The sequence below is a fragment of the Chiloscyllium punctatum genome, chromosome 7 (genome assembly GCF_047496795.1).
Source record: "Chiloscyllium punctatum isolate Juve2018m chromosome 7, sChiPun1.3, whole genome shotgun sequence".
Taxonomy (NCBI): Eukaryota; Metazoa; Chordata; class Chondrichthyes; order Orectolobiformes; family Hemiscylliidae; genus Chiloscyllium; species Chiloscyllium punctatum.
The window spans coordinates 33,149,045-33,163,815 of NC_092745.1; the positions used below are offsets into that span (position 1 = coordinate 33,149,045).

The 14,771-nt window shown below is 45.9% G+C and overlaps 1 pseudogene; it reads right to left on the reverse strand.

Annotated features, from left to right (window-relative positions):
* The window catches only part of LOC140479531 (Ig kappa chain V region Mem5-like), a 271,278-nt pseudogene extending 259,518 nt beyond the window's left edge, over positions 1–11,760 (reverse strand).
* Between the last annotated feature and the right edge of the window lie 3,011 nt (positions 11,761–14,771).

Here is a 14,771-nt window from a genome sequence, read left to right on the forward strand (position 1 = left end):
GATTCCAGATCAAATGGATCATATCACCTCCAACAGATGTGTCATTGATTGACAGGCAAAGTAGCCAATTGTGACAATGACCTGCTGAAATGCAGCCAATCAGCTCAGGGTGGCTGTCCATTTCCAATGTACACAGCTCTCCCCTTCACTGTGTGATCATGTTGCATTGCCCCCGAAGAAGGACACTGCTTGTCACTGGCCTCCTGGGTGTTTCCTTTCTTTCTGGTGGTGTAAATTGAATAAAGATTTGTACACCTTGTGTCTTTCACTGTGTCCCACACCTGCATACACACAACATGGGTGCTGGGGAAAATATAAGCGGTACCACAGTTAGGGGATGGTGTGGGGGTGTTATAAAATAAAAGACAGGAGTGTCAGACATCTTCTTACTCTAAAAAAATCCAAAGTACACAGAGACAGAGATTGAAACTTCTTCATCTTTATTCCTTTTTCCAAATTGACATTGACAGAAAACCGTCTGCAATTAACAGCCCAGACAGAGGAAGCTGCACAAATCACAGCCAGAATGGAGCTTGAGGCAAACACTTGTGGAGATTTTCTCAATAACATGAGAATCCTGCTCCTTTAACCAGTGACAAAACTTTAAAATGGAACTGGCGGCTGAGCAGGAAGGAGATCTGGTTTACTGAAGCAGAGACTTCTGAGGTTCACATTGTTTTGTACAGCTGACAGTCTTCAGCATCTTTGAAAATTTTTACTTGGCATCGCAAGTCAACACTGTTCCCATCACACACTACCAGGACAAGGACAACACGAGGTTTGACACAGCATAAAACCCTCTCTAAACTGTCCCAATGACCTGCCTTAACTCCTGAACCTCAGAAGTGTCTCTCAGCCAGTCCTGAGAAGGAAGAGAATTGAAATTCAGTGCTGACAATGACCTTTGACCTGCCAGCTCAGCCCTGTTCTGTTTTCAGTTGTGTCTCCTCTGTGGACTGTCTTGAACAACCGACACACATTCTGATCTCCTGATGTTCTTGCTGAGGGGAGAGGGGAGAGTCACGTGGGTGTGGGCACAGGAGAAGCGAGCGTTGGACTCCCAGTCAGACCCAGAGAGGGTCAGCAGGCTGCTGACACTGTAGGTGCTGTCTGAAGCTCGCAGGTAGTTGCTGGTCTGAACCCCATCTGAAATGACTGCACCGTCCTTCTTCCACTGCACCTCCAGCTCATCGGGATAGAAGTGATTGGCAAGGCACACCAGGGTGGCAGTGCCCTTGGCATTGACCTGCACCGGGGAGGGGGCAGCAGGGTCAGCTTGGGCTGAGAGTTCTCACGGCCTGACAAACAAGAGAAACAATTTTAATCCCTGCCATTCGAAGGGATTTCAACTCTTCAAACATTAACTGGCAAAATGATCCATTTGAACATTTGTCTTCAATACATAACAAACCTGACAAAAGAACAGGCACTGTTCAAATTGCTTCTTGGGATGTGAGTATCACTGGCAGGGCAAGCATTTATTACCCATCCCTAATTGCCCCTGAGAAGGTGATGGTGATGCAGCAGAGAGAGAAGGGACAGTTTTGGACCATCGTTTATGTAATGAATGTGGGCAGCTGGAAGGGCTATCAATGGGGGAGCATTTCAGTGACAGTGAGAGGAGGGATGGAAATGGAGAACTATGGAGCAAGTGTTTGGGAATGAACCATTTTACTAAACCGTGTGGTGTTTTGGTCGAAGTGGACTGGAACCAGTGACAAGATGGGAAATCAGTGTCAGGGCAGTGGGAGGCCTCGAAGGATGAGACAGGGATCGTTCAGGATCTGTTCCCACAATGAGAAAGGATGGGACTCCCAAATCTAGACTCTCAGCCTGGGATGTGGCAAAGCAGGCAGAGTAGGGCAGACCAAACAGGGAAGGTGATGTTGGTTATCTGGAGTTCAAACCTGCAGAAAGCTGAGAGAAGGATAGAAAATGCAGGAGTGAAGTTGAACAGGATCTGAGGAAAGCAAAGAGCTGACAGGATGAAATGGAACAATCGAATTTATCGTACAGAAGGAGGCTATTCAACCCATCATGTTTGTACTGGTTCTAAAAAGAGCTGTCAGCCCCACTCTCCAGTCCGATCTCTGTTGCTTTCTAACTTCACCAATTTCAAATATACACATTGAAACTTCCAACAGAATCCACCTCCACCGTCCTGTCAGGCAGCATGTTTCAAATCCTAACAACTCTCTTCGTAAAGGCATCCCTCCTCATCTCACTCCTGGATGTCTTGCTGACCATCTTGAAATTGTTACCCATAGTAACAGACATACCAATGCATGGAAATGGAATATTCTCCTGAACCCGGTCAAAATTGTTCAAAACAGTGAACAAATCTATAAGATCACCTCTTAGTCTTCTCTGCTCGGAGCAGAATAAGCCCAATCTCTCTAAGCTTTCCTTGTATTTAAAATCCTTCATTCCTGGTATCATTCCAATAAAACTCCTTTGAACTCTCTCCCGGGTTTTATTATTGTTCTTTAAATAAGGTGCTCAGAACTGAACACAATCCTCCAAATCTGGTCTGATCAATGATCTGTAGAGGTATAGCATCACTGCCTTGCTTTTGTACTCTGTGCTGTACTTTAAACCCAAGGATCTTGTAAGCTTATAACTAAAAATGCAAGAAGGGGTTAGAAGATGAAATACAAGGGTAAGCCAGTTGGGAATATAAAAGAAGATTGTAAGACTGTTTTTTTTTGTTGAAATATAAAAGCTTAGAGGAATGCAAGGCTGGATGTTGGACTGCTGGAAAATGAGGCTGGAGAAGTACTAATGGGGAACAAAGAAATGGCAGAGGATCTGAATAGTGACTTTACATCAGTCTTCGTGGTGGAAGATACCAGTAGTATACCAGAACTTAAAAGAGATTCAGGGGCAGAGATGACAATAATGGTGATCACTGGGGAGAAGGTGCTGGGGAAGCTGAAAGTTCTGAGATGGATAAATCAACTGGACTGGATGGACTACATCCCAGAGTTTGAAGGAGATAGCTGAGCAGATTGTGGAAGCATTGATGGTGATCTTTCAGGAATCACTGGAGTCAGGGAGAGTCCAAGAGGACTGTAAAATGGCAAATGTAACACCTCTGTTTAGGAAAGGAGGGAGGCAGAAGATGGGAAATTATAGGCTGGTTAGTCTGACCTCAGTCTTTAGTGAGATTGTAGACTACAGTTTAAGGATGAGATTGCAGGGGAGTGGAAGTGTATGACCAACTCGGGCTGTGTCAGCATGGCTTCATCAAGGGGAGGCCTGACAAATCTGTTCGAATTCTTGGAGGAAGGAATGAACAAGTTAAATAAAGGAGAACCAGTGGACGTGATCTATTTGGATTTACAGACAGCATTTGACAATGTGCCATACAGGAGGCTACTAAAGAAGAGAAGAGCTCATGGTGTTCGGGGCAAGGTCTTGGCATGGGTAGAAGATTGGCCACCTGGCAGAAGGCAGAAAGTGGGAGAAAAGGATCTTTTTCAGGATGGCAACCGGTGACTAGTATGGTCCTGCAAAGGTCCATGCTGGGACTACAGCTATGAATGAATGATTAATTAATGATCTGGATGAAGGGTCTGAGGACATTGTTGCTCAATCTGCAGGTAACTCAAAAGTAAGTGGAGGGACTGGTCATGTTGAGGAAGTGGAGAATCTGAAGAAGGAGTTGCTCAGGCTCAGAGAGTGGGCAAAGAAGTGGCAGGTGGAATACAATGAAGGAAAGTGTGAGCTTATGCACTTTAGTAGGAAGGATAAAGATGTAGACTGTTTTCTAAAAGGGAAAGGATTCAGAAAACTGAATCACAAAGGGATTGAGGAGTCATAATCAGGTTTTTCTTAACGTTAGCATGTTGGTTCAGTTGGCAGTTAGGAAGGCAAATGCAATGTCAGCATTCATTTCAAGAAGGGTAGAACACAAGAACAGGGACGTCCTGCTGAAGCTGCAGAAGGCTCTGGTCAGAATGCAATTCATTTATTGTGAGCAGGTTTGAGCCCTGTATATAAGGAAAAATGTGCAGGCATTGGAGGGTGTACAGAAGAGTTTTACAAGAATCATCTTAGGGATGAAGGGCTTACCATATGAGGAACAGTTGAGGACTCGATGGAGTTGAGAAGGATGAAGGGAATCTCACTGAAACACACAGAATACTGAGAGACCTGTCTAGAGTAGACACGGAGAAGATGTTTCCAACAGGGGAAGAGACCAGGATCCAATGGCACAGTTTCAGAGTGAAGGGAAGACCCTTTTGAACTGAGATAAGGAGGAATTCCTTCCGCCATAGGTTTGTGAATCTGTGGAACTCACTGCTGCAGAAAGAGGTATGTGGCATGGATACCTAGGATCTGAATGCTTCCCTCCAGGAGTGTAGGAAGTATGGTCAGTGAAAGCAGTTGAAGCTCGCGTTTTGGAGATTGCGCAGCCGCTGGTGTCAGTGCAGAGCATCCGTGAGTCTGAGAGCTCCATGGAGAGAACATTTCTAGATGTGGTCACTCTGCATCTTCAGAGTATGCATGGAGAGAGGAAATGGGGGAGCAGCAGACAGTCCAAAAGGACCAGACAGCTAGATCAGGAATCCCCTGAGTGCATCCCATTCTCCAACCAAGATTCAATTCAGAATCCTATTGAGAATGATGGTGCATCTGGGAAGTGCAGCGAGAGCCAAGTCCATGGCACTATGGGGGGCTCAGCTGTCCAGGGGGTCAGAAGGAAGACTGGAAGAGCGATAGTGAGAGGAGATTCAAGAGTGAGGACAATCGATAGGTGTTTCTACAGCTGCAGATGGGAATCCAAGATGGTGTGTTGTCTCCCTGGTGCCAAGGTCAAAGATGTCACTGAGCAGCTGTAGAACACCCTGAGGGGAGAGGGGGAACAGGCAGCAGTCGTGGTCCACATCAGTCCCAGTGACAGAGGGAGAAAATATCCTGCAGTCAGAATTTGGGGAGCTTGGTAAAGAATTAGCAGCAGGAACTGAAAAGTAGGAATCTCCAGATTATTTCCAGAGGTCCTTGCAAGTGAGAATAGGAACTGGAGGATAATTCCAGTGACTATGGGCATGGAGAGAGGACACAGGATGGAGGATCTTTGATTCTTGGGACACTAGGACTGGCTCTGGGGGAGACGGGAGTTGAAGAGAACAGATGGATTGCTCCTGAACAGAGCTGGGACAGATTTCCTTGTGGGGTAATTTGTTAGTGTTATTGGAGAGGATTTAAACTAACTTGGCAGGGCTATGGAAACCAGGATGTAACAGCAGAGAGGAACACCAAAGGACCACAGAATCCTCAGTGCAGAATATAGGTCACCAAGCAGTGGGCTGGATGCAAAGGAATAAATCTCCAAGGAACTTACAGAGAATTAGACACATTACTGAGTTATTATAATGGGGGACTTTAATTATCTGAATATAGCCTGTGATTGGAGCAGTGTCACAGGCACAGCTTGGCCAGCATTGTGGGAGTGTGTTCAGGTGAATTTTCTCCAGTTGTGTGTTTCCAGTCCAATGTGAAAGGAGGCTCTGCTCAGCCTGGATTTTGGGAATGAGGAGGCCCAAGTAGGTCAAGTATCAGTGACAGGACATTTTGGGGAAAAGTGATCATTGTATCGCAAAGTTTAGGGAAACAGTCGAAAAGAACAAAGGCATTTCGGGGGTCAAAATGACCAAATGGTGAAGGATAGGTCGTGTCTCACAAACCTGATTGGGTTCTTTGAGATGATGACCAAACAGGTGGATGAGGGTAGATGTGATGTATATGGATTTCAGAAAGGCATTCAATAAGGTTCTCCACGGTAGGCTATTGCACAAAATACAGAGCCATGGGATTGACGGTGACTTCACTGTTTGGATCAGAAATTGGCTTGCTGAAAGAGGATAGAGAGTGGTGGTTGATGGGAAATGTTCATCCTGCAGTTCAGTTACTAGTCGTGTACCACAAGGATCTGTTTTGGGGTCATTGTTGATTGTCATTTTTATAAATGAGCTCGATGAGGTTGCTGAAAGATGGGTTAGTAAATTTGCGAATGACACTGAGGTCAGTGTAGTTGTGGATAATGCCGAAGGATATTGTAGATTACACAGGTATATAGATAAGCTGCAGAGGTGCTCTGAGAGGTGACAAATGGAGTTTTATGCGGAGAAGTGTGAGATGATTCATTTTGGAAGGTGCAACAGGAATAAAGAGTACTGGGCTAATGGTAAGATTCTTGGTAGTACAAGTGAGCAGAGAGATCTCGGTGTCCATCTATATAGATTCCTGAAAGTTGCCACCCAGGTTGATGGGATTGTTAAGAATGCGTAAGGTGTGTTAGCTTTTATTGGCAGAGCGATTGAGTTTCGGAGCCATGAGGTCATGGTGCAGCTGTACAAAACTCTGGTGCGGCCACACTTGGGGTATTGCCTATAGTACTGGTCACAGCATTATCGGAAGGATGTGGAAGCTTTGGAAAGGGTTCAGAGGAGATTGACTCGGATGTTGACTGGTATGGAGGCAAGATCTTATGAGGAAAGGCTAAGGGACTTGAGACTGTTTTCATTAGAGAGAAGAAGGTTGAGAGATGACTTAATTGAGACATACAAGATAATCAGAGGATTAGAAAGGGTGGACAGTGAGAGACTTTTTTCCCCAGATGGTGATGGATAGCATGAGGGGACATTGCTTCAAATTAAGTGATGATAGATATAGGACAGATGTCAGAGGTAGCTTCTTCATTCAGAGAGGATTCGGGGAGTGTAATGCACTGCCTGCAACAGTAGTACATTTGCCAACTTTAAGGGCATTGAAATGGTTATTGGATAAACATGTGGAATGAAAATGGAATAATGTGGGATAGATGGGTTTCAGATTGGTTCAACACTTCGTTGCAACAGCGAGGGCTGAAGGGCTTGTACTGTGCTGTAATGTTTGATGTTCTGTGTTCCTTGAATAATAAAAGGGCAAAAGATTAGCTGCGGACAGAATAGGGCCCCTTAAGGATAAATGAGGTCACATATGTGTAGGCCCAGAGAAGTCAGGTGAGATCCTAAAGGGATATTTCATGAATGTATTTACTGGGGAGAAAGACATGAAAGCTCGGGACCTCCGGGAAATAAATAACGATGCCTTGACAAGAATCCTCATTACAGAAGAGGAGTTCTTAAAATGCATAAATTTGATAAATCTGATCTATGACTCTAAGTGTATCCCAGGACATGGTGAGAAGCCAAAGAAGAGATTGCCTGTGTCCCTTGCTGAAATATTTGTATTATCAACAACCACGGGTGAGGTGCTGTCTGATTCGAGGGTGGCTAATGTTGTTCCATTATTGAGGAAAAGCTGCAAGGGAAAGCCAAGGAACTACAGGCCAGTGAGTCTAACACCAGTGGTGTGTAAGTTGTTGGAAGGAATTCTGAAACACAGCATCTACATGCATTTGGAAAGGCAAGGACTGATTTGGGATCATCAGCATGGCCTTTCTTTGTGGAAACTTGTGATATTGTTGTTCACTATTTATATAAATGATTTGGACGTGAAGAAAGGATGAATCGTTAGTACATCTGTGGAAGGCACTAAAATTGGTGGCACAGTGGACACTGAAGAAGGTTATCTGTGAGCACAATGGGATCCTGATCAATTGGGCCATTGGGCCGAGGAATGGCAGATGGAGTTTAATTTAGATAAATGCAAAGTGCTGCATTTTGGTAAGATGGGTGAGATCTCAAACGAATATTTTTGTGGCTGTGTTTACTGTGGAGAACGACATGGAAGCTAGGGAACTTGGAAAAATCTCTGGGACCTGATCAGGTGTATCCCAGAATACTGTGGGAATCTAGAAAAGAGATTGCTGGGCCCCTTGCTGAGATATTTGTGTCATCAACAGCCACGGGTGAGGAGCTAGAGAACTGGAGAGGTTGGCTAATGCTGTGCCATTATTTCAGAAAGGCTGTCAGGAAAAGCCAGGGAAATATAGACCAGTGAGCCTGATGTCAGTGGTGGGTACATTTTTTGAGGGGATTCTGAAGGACTGAGATTTTTTGAAGCAGTGGCAAAGAAGATTGATAAAGGCAGACATTTTCAACATGGACTTCAGCAAAGCATTTCACAAGATTCCACATGGTACACAGGTTAGAAAGGTTAGATCACATGGGATCCAGGGGATCCATTTGGATATAAAATTGGCTTGAAGATAGGAGACCAAGAATGGTGGCAGAGAGCTACTTTTTAGACTGGGGGTCTGTGACCAGTGGTATGCCACAAGGATTGATGCTGGGTCCACTGACTTTTGTAATTTGAAAGCATGGTTTGGATGTGAATGTAGGTGGTACAGTTAGTGAGTTTACTAACAGTGTATATTACACTATGCAGTATATAGTAAAGAAGATTATTTCAGAGTACAGCAGGACCTTGATCAGATAAGGCAATGGGTGGAGGAGTGGCAGATGTATTCCGATATAGAGTAAGTGAGATACTGCATTTTGGAAAGCCAACACACGGAGTACCCAAACAGTGAATTGTAGGGCCCTGTGGAGTGTTGCTGAGCAAGGTGTTGTTCATCTGTTGCTGGGACTGGTGTGTTTGGGCTATCGGGAGAAACCAAAGGTCATTCCAGTGGTGAGGAATGTCAGTGATGAAGGTGGATTGGAGAAGTTGGGACTGTCTTCCTTGGAGAAGAGAAGGCTGAGAGGAGGTTTGTTCAAGGAATTCAGCATCACGAGGAGTTTGGATACAGTAAATAGAAAGAAAATGTTCCCAATCGGGAAAAAGTTTGAGTGTGAGAGGCCACAGATTGAAAGTAATCGTTCAACGAAACAAAAGTAAAATGAAGAAAAATCATTTTCAGCCAGTGAGTGGTTAAGGTGTGGAATGCACTGCCCGAGAGTGTGATGGAGGCAGCTTCAATTGAAACATTCTGAAGGGAATGAGACTGTTATTTGAAAAGGAACAATGTGCAGGGTGACAGGGAGAAGGCAGGAGAATGACACTCAGTGAATTGCTCATTCGGAGAGCCGGTCCAGACAGGATGGGCAGAATGGTCTCCTTGCGCACAGTAACAATTCTGTGATTGTGTGATTGAGCAGAGTTAAAGCTGGGGGAGGTGGGAGCTCAGTGTCTCACTGTGTTGCTGCTGCTGCTGCTGAGGTCAGTGATTTCAGAGACTGGGACAGGGAGCCATAGCTCACATCAAACTCTGCCCGTGTCTATCACACTGAGACTGGCAGGAGGCTACTCACTGATTTCACTCCATGCTGCAGGAATGGGACCACAGGCTGCAAATGGACAGAGCTCCTCCACACGGTGAGTAAAACTGCTTCTTAAAGTGGGCAATGGAACTAAAGAAATACAGCTGGACCCCTGTTAGACATAGTGCTCGTCAATCAACCATTTCATTCACTGAAGCTCCCCACTAACACCTTCAACAATTGGAGGGTGGTACAATTGCAACATTTAAGAGGCATTTGGATGGATTATGAATAGGAAGGGTTTGGAGGGATATGGCCAAAATACAAAGTACTTTCCAAAGTACAAAGGGACCTGGGAGTGCTAGTCGAGGATTCTCTAAAGGTAAACATGCAGGTTGAGTCCGTGATTAAGAAAGCGAATGCAATGTTGTCATTTATCTCAAGAGGTTTGGAATATAAAAGCAATGTTGTGCTACTGAGACTTTATAAAGCTCTGGTTAGGCCCCATTTGGAGTATTGTGTCCGGTGTTGGGCCACACACCTCAGGAAGGACTTACTGGCACTGGAGCGTGTCCAGCGGAGATTCACATGGATGATCCCTGGAATGGTAGGTCTAACATACGAGGAATGACTGAGGATCCTGGGATTGTATTAACTGGAGTTTAGAAGATTAAGGGGAGATCTAATAGAAACTTACAAGATTATACATGGCTTGGAAAGGGTGGACGTAAGGAAATTGGTTCTGTTAGGCGAGGAGACTAGGACCCGTGGACACAGCCTTAGAATTCGAGGGGGTAAATTCAGAACAGAAATGCAAAGACATTTCTTCAGCCAGAGAGTGGTGGGCCTGAGGAATTCATTGCCGTGGAGTGCAGTGGAGGCCCTGACGCTAAATGTCTTCAAAGCAGAGATTGATAAATTCTTGATGTCACAAGGAATTAAGGGCGACGGGGAGAATGCGAGTAAGTGGAATTGAAATGCCCATCAGCCATGATTCAATGGTAGAGTGGACTCAATGGGCCGAATGGCGTTACTTCCACTCCTATGTCTTTGGTCTTATGGGCTGGGTGCTGACAGGTCGGACTAGATTGGATTGGGATATCTGGTCAGCATGGATGGGTTGTACCAAAGGGTCTGTTTCCATGCTGTACATCGCTATGACTTTATGACTCTATAATTCAGCATTTGTGTTTTAGAAAGTTTCAGTGCTTAATAACAGAGGATTGGGGTTAACTTACTCAGTCTGAGCTTGGTTCCTTTACCGAACGTGTACCACAGTGAGAGCTCCCAGTGCAGAAGCTGTACAAAAACCTCTCCTCTCTGCTTCCCTCCATCACTCTCACCCTCTTCCTGTCCGTCTCTAATTCACTCTCAGCCTCTCCCTGCCCCTCTCTGTCTCTCCCTCATTCATGTCTTTCTTTCTCTCTGTTTGTCTCATTCTGTTTCTCTCTCTGTGCTGTGTCCAGCTGGGCTCGGACGGTTTGTGAACTTTATTTATCGATGTTAAATCTTGCAGTTGCTCTTCACATGTGGCCATGGAGTGTAAGAGGGAAACTTGAGGCCTTCAGTGAGCGGTGGAAACCACAGGGACTGGAGTGTGTAGTGGACAGTGACAATTCCTGCATGGGGTAATTTGTTCAGTTTCATTTATATCTAACTATGTGTATTGTTGGTGGAGGTAGGGTTGTGTGTCCATTATTGCATGCAACATGTAAATATGAATGTATTTATACAGGAGGTGGTGCTGTGTGTATTGAGGTTTTTATACGGCTCTGTATCACTGGGAAGGTCTGGTGTAACGCTGCATACAGGAATAGTTAGCGACATCCTCATTCTGAAAGTTGCTGATTGTCAGGGTGAAACTGGTCCCTGATCCACTGCCGGTGAATCGCTTGGAGACTCCTGTGAATCGAGTTGTTGCACCATAGATCAGGAGAGAGGGTTTCTGAACTTCTCACTGCTGGTACCAAGCAAGGTAGCTGCTAATGTCTTCGCTGGCCGTACAGGTGATGGTTGCGGTCTGGCCCAGTTCCACTGACAGCGCCGGGGGAGACTGGGTCATGGTGATGTCCCCATTGATACCTGAGGGGTGAGAGAGAAACACAGTGAAGTCATAACTATCACAGAAAGAGCCTGTCAAATGAGAGATTGTTGGAGACACTGAGCATTCCTCTGGTTTCAGCATTTTCCCTTCAATCACAATTCAGTGGAATTGGAGTGAAATGGAGAGCAGCTAAAGATTCAAGGTGGAAGGAGAGAGATTTGTACCTGTGACACAGAATGCCAGGGGCCAGATCAGCTGGATGTGTGAAATCATGGTGTGTGCTCCTGTCCTTGTGCCTGGTCCCTGATAAACTCTCCCTTCACTGGGCTCTGCTTTATAAAGCTGCAGCCTGTGAGAGTCTGATTGGGTGTTCCTCAATATGTAAGTGGCATTAAGCAGAGAGAACCACGTCAGCCCTGCACTCTCACTCTCCCTCTCTCTCTCTCTCTGTCTCAGAGAGTCATTGATGTGAACAGCTCTGAATGAGGCCATTTGGCCCATTGTGTCTGTGCTGGACAACAAAGTCCTCGACAAACTAATCCCATTTTCCCGCTCTTGTTCCATCGTCCTGGAAGCTACAGCAACACAAGTGATTATCTAAACACTGCTCCAATGTCATGAGAGTTTGTGACTCAACCATCCTTTCAGGCAGTGAGTTCCAGAATCCCACCACCCTCTGGGTAAAAACATTTTGCTTCAACTCTCCTCTCATTCTACAACTCCACTGGGCCGAGACTCACTCCAGTTCAGAAGGATAAAAGGGAATCTGATTGATATGTATAAAATTCTAACAGAGCTGGGCAAGGAGGAGGTTTCCCCTGGTTGGGAATTCTGGAACCAGGGGACCCAGACTTGGGGGATACAAGGTTGACCATTTAGGGCTGAGATGAGGAAACATTTCTTCACTCTGAGGATAGTCAACCTGTTAAATTCTGTACCTACAATGTAGACGGCTTTGGAGGAGAGGGAATTGAATGTATTTCAGATTCTTGTTTTGCCTTTTCACAGCATGAAGGGAATGGGGAGAAATCAGGAATATGGCTTTGAGATGGAGGATCAGCCATGAGACAGACTAATGCCTGGTCGATGTGAATGACAAAGCAGACTCAAAGGGCCGAATGGCCTACTCATGCTTCTAGTTTCTGTGTTTCTGTGTCTGTGTTACCTTCAGTTTCTGACCCTGGTTTATGACCCCTCTCCTCATATAAAAACTACCTTCCTGTCGAAACTATCTGTGCCCCTTGTAATCTTATAGTCCTCTGTCAGGTCTCTTCTCAACCTTCACTGCTCCAAGGAAAACAACTCCAGTCTTTCCAATCTTTCCTCATCACTCAGACCGTACAGCCCAGGCAGCATCCTGGGAAATCTCTGCACCTTCCCGAGTACAATCACTTCCTTCCCACAATGTGGTGACCAGATGCTGTATCTCTCTTTTTATCACTTTCTCTCTTTATCATTCCCTCTCTTCCCATTCTGTCTCACATCTGCCAATTCTTTCTCTCGATCTCTCTCTTTGGCACTGTTAATCACTCCCATCCTCCCTCTCTCTCTCTCTCTCTCTCTCTCACACACACACACACACACACACGCACGCACACACACACACACACACTTTCAACCCTACCGTCTCTCTCTTGATTCCCTTCACCCTTGGTCTCACATCTCCTGGTCTCTTTCTGTCTCTCTCTCCGTCCCTCTCAGTCACGCTGTCTCCCACTCTACCTCTCTCCCCATATCTTTCAACCTCACCATCTCTACTTCCAGGTCTGCATCTCTCTCACTCCCTCCACACATCTCACACTATTGCAGACACACCACCCTCTCTCCCTCTCACACACAAACACACACTCTCCCTCCAACCCTCATTCTGTCTCTCTTCCCTCTCTTTCTCACAGTATCCCAAGTGGTGACAGTTAATTGCAGGGCAAATTTTCCTCTGCTCTGGCCCACTAATGGATGTTAACCCTTGACCCCAGAAGCATGTCTTCTCCAGGACTAAGTCCCCATTTCCCACATTGACCAGGCATTAGCCTGTCTCATGATGATGGACAGATTCTTGTTAAACAATGGGTAGTTCTGTGTTGTTGGCCTGTTCTCACTGAGGACTGGTTTGGACACAAACCTCATTCCATGAAGGCCCAGCAGAGAGAGGAGATCTTCAGGCCATCAGTATAAGCTGGAAGGACAGGACAGGCTCTGACCCACTGACACATCCCGTCCATTCACAACATGACCTAATCCCTTCCCTTCTCCTTCCCCTTCCACGGTCAGGTTCTGGGTGAGGGTGTTTTACTGGGATGAGGTCAGGACCATCACACAATTACAACGGAAAGGAACTGAGCCCCACACCCACCATGGTGTCCATGGTGCACTGGACTATCCATTGGAGACCATTAAACATAGGCCTCCTTCCTTCTGAAAGTCCAGCAGAGACCAGTATATATGGATCTCCATACCATTGGATCATCCAATACATATCAGTAAACATGGACCTCCATTACACTGGGCCCTTCAACAGACACCGGTAATCACAGGCCCCCAGCCCACTGGATGCTCTAATAGACTCCAATAAACATGGGTCACCATCTCACAAGACACTTCAGTAGAGGCCAGTAAACTAGGTCCTTCTTTGTCCTGGACCTTACAATGGAGACCAGTAGACATGCATCCTGTTACCACTGGATCTTCCACTAGAGACCAGTAAATATGGGCGTTCTTACCACTGCACCCTCCAGTATCTGAGCTTCAAACCCCACATCCCCTCCATCACTACGTCAGCCCCTTGACCGCAGAAACCCTTATGCCTGTTCATCCCACCTCCTAATTCCATAATTCCGGTGTCCTCTCTCACCTTCCTTCCACCCACTCCATAAAGCCCAACTGTCTGAAATGGAGTGGTCCTTCCCTGTCTCACACCAAGGAGGAAATGGGCAGATATTTACAGAGTAATGGGTGAAAGGATGATGGAGAGTGGGCAGGAAAGTGGAGTTGAGGCTGAGACGGGATCAGCCATGATTGTATTAAATGGTGGAGTGGGCTCGAGGGGTTGAATTGCCTGGTCCTGCTCCTCGTTCTTATGTTCATCCACCACCCTCCCCCATTCCTCATACTGCAAATTTGTGAAACATCCTGGAATGTTTTGGACATTGAAGGTGCGATGTGAATTCAAGATTTGTGTTGGATTAATGTGGGGAAAGAATTATGCAAGGACTGTGAAAGCTCCTGCAGTTGAATATCCTGCTGGCAGGATTCGGCCTTCCACATACAGAAAGGGAAAGTCGGGGAAGTCAGAATGTGATGTTGGGATCCATGGTACTGTCCCCCAGCAATGTGGTTGACCCTTAACTGCCCTCTGAAATGGCCGAGCAAGGCTCTCAGTTGTATCAATTGTGGCGACGTCTCAACAAAGAAATGAAACCAAATGGACTGCCTGGCATCAATCTTGACACAGTAAAGGTATTGACAGAAACAACCCTGTCTTCCCTGCTCCAACCTCCTTACTGACATCTGGGGGCAAGTGCCAAATTCAGGAGAGCTGTCTTACAGACTAGTCATGCAACAGCCTGACACAGTCA